At 50.2% G+C, this 2554-nt stretch overlaps 1 non-coding gene across 1 annotated transcript; it reads left to right on the top strand.

Moving 5' to 3' along the window:
- The first annotated feature begins 1788 nt into the window (after positions 1-1788).
- LOC138140938 (5S ribosomal RNA) lies at positions 1789-1908 on the top strand. Its single transcript, XR_011162847.1, has one exon. It is a non-coding gene; the product is annotated as a 5S ribosomal RNA (ribosomal RNA).
- The last annotated feature ends 646 nt before the right edge of the window (positions 1909-2554 follow it).

A 2554-nucleotide genomic window follows, 5' to 3' on the forward strand; every position in this document is an offset into this window, starting at 1 on the left:
GCGAGCTTGAACGAACCCGACGCGCCCTTACCTTTCGTCTGAACCAGAGATCCCGACGCCACGGCGCCTTTCAGATATTTCTTGATGAAAGGGGCGACCTTTTCGGCGTCGACTTTGTAATTTGCGGCGACGAACTTCTTGATGGCCTGAAGAGACGATCCTCCGCGTTCCTTGAGTCCCTTGATGGCGTTGTTTACCATCTCGGATGTCGGAGGATGGGACGGTTTCGCCCTGGGATTTTTCGCTTTTTTCTCTTTCTTCGCGTGGGATTGAGGGGTGGCAGCGGAACCGGTGGTGACCGATGATGCTGTTTGATTTTCGACGTCGGCCATCTTTCACGTTAAAACGTTAAAAGTTAATAATAATTATTGAAAAAACACTTGCTCACACACGTACACTTCGAGCACCTCGTGAACGAGAATTGAACAAAAAAATTTTCTAAGTCTTTATAAAATAGTCGCCACTGCGGACGGAAGACTGAACGCGCACCGCGTCCGCCGTCGAAGAAATTGCAGGCCTCGGAATCGTTGCCCGCGTGATGGCATCGTCCTCTTTCCTCGATCACCATCGCCACCGTGTGATCAAGCTGGCCGAACTCGGTTTCCGAAGTTTCCCTGGAGATAGCGAAGTTCGTCTCGGAACGTCGGTGGGTTTCGAATCAGGTACACGCCCCTCCAACCACCAGCCCTAAATCCGGGTCGTCACGGTTTCGATTCGGGACCGACGGTTTACGTCGGCGGTGCGGGGTAGACGCGTCGATTCCGGGAATCCATATTTCGTTCGCCGAAATATTGGTCCATCTCTTCCCGGAATACCGCGCCACCTTCTCGATTTTACGACATCTTCGCGTCGCCAAACGCTTCCGAAACGGTCGAAGCACAGAAAGGACCTGGTGTTCGAACCGAGGCAATTCCGACAACAGGATGCCGCGAACCGCCTCTCCGACGTTCAGGTCGATCGTTTTCGGCGGAAGTTGAAACGGGACGAGTCGACGACGGGTCCCGTTGCCGTCCGGACCCTTCGGGACGGCCGAAAGTCCGTCGAGAGGATCATCCGAAAGGAGACGGTCTTCATCGTCCGACCGATGCCGCACCTACGAGTTTTCCGATATTTTCTTCGACGGATCTTCAGGTTTTCTTCCTTTCTTCCGTCTTTCTCTCTTCGTAATTTCGTGTCCGACCTGCGTCGTCCGAAGTCGGGGTGAAGATCGAAGAAAAAACGCCAAAAATAACAACTCGTCAGCCACGCACACCGCGTTCGAATGTCTAACGGTCCAACTTGGATTTTCGAAGATCGCCGAATCCGAGGGACGATAAATAATAATAATAATAATAATAATGGTAATAAATAATAATGTTAATAATAATAATAATGATATGATGATTATAACGATAATTATTATAGATAGGTAAATAGAAACACAGGTCTCCTCTCGAAAATCGGAACTTCCTGATATTACTTACATATTTCGGTCGATCCAAATGTGGGAATCTCGTCGTCGTCGGAGCAAGCAGCGCGGTAGGTGGGGTGAAATTCTGGATTTTCCACCGCCGCCGGCGGTCGAAAAATGTGCGACGCGGGAGATCGCCAGTCCGTCTAGTAGTCTCTCTTGTCGTTAGAGCGTGACGTGGTGGTTGTTGTGGGATTTCCCGTTAGTTCGGTCCGACGTCGGTCGTCAGAGGGTAAGTGCATACGGAAACGAAACGCATCGCGTTTTGATGTTCATATTCGTGCATCGGAATGTTAAAAGCAATATATTTTACACCAACGATCACACCTAAACACCACGGCAACGGCCATACCACGTTGAAAAGCACCGGTTCTCGTCCGATCACCGAAGTTAAGCAACGTCGGGCGCGGTCAGTACTTGGATGGGTGACCGCTTGGGAACACCGCGTGCCGTTGCCCCCCAACACTTTTTGTTTTTTTTTGAAATCCATAGCAACCACCGAACCGATTTGTTTTTCGTGCAGGTATTCGGAAACATGCACAGACCCGTGATGAATAGCATGTCTGACTTTTTACGGGGTCGAGTCCTGGACTCTTATTTCCCCAATCTGACTGGCAGTCACCTACTCATGGAATGTGTAGGGCTGTATGACAGACTTGTCAAGTATCGAGTCACCGTAAACTCTAGCTGATCGGCCTTCAGTTGCGAATCCAGCAGGTCGAGTTTACGGTGTGGGGGTGGGGTTGTGGAGAACACAAATCGCGAGAAAATGGGGACTGCAGAGAACCTAGATCGTCGACGGAATGCTCCCGCTTTTGCGTGACAACGAGGGCAAAAAACTGCAGAAAAAACCCCTCGTCGGAGCCGAAGAAGAATGGGGGAACGCTCGGAAAACAAATGCAGAAACTACGCAACAATGAAAACATCGAGACCTAATCGCTACAGATATTTACCGGGTTGGCTTCCGTTTACCTGGTCCTCGGAACTGAAGTCGGCCCTGGTACGGAATCTGAAACACACTTGGTGGTGGCGTGTTAGTTTTGTTCGAGAACTAATATTGCTCTGGAACAAAAACATGGCGAAAATTGTCGGGGGACGGGAGGT

Source organism: Tenebrio molitor, unplaced genomic scaffold (assembly GCF_963966145.1).
Source record: "Tenebrio molitor unplaced genomic scaffold, icTenMoli1.1 SCAFFOLD_616, whole genome shotgun sequence".
NCBI classification, from domain to species: domain Eukaryota; kingdom Metazoa; phylum Arthropoda; class Insecta; order Coleoptera; family Tenebrionidae; genus Tenebrio; species Tenebrio molitor.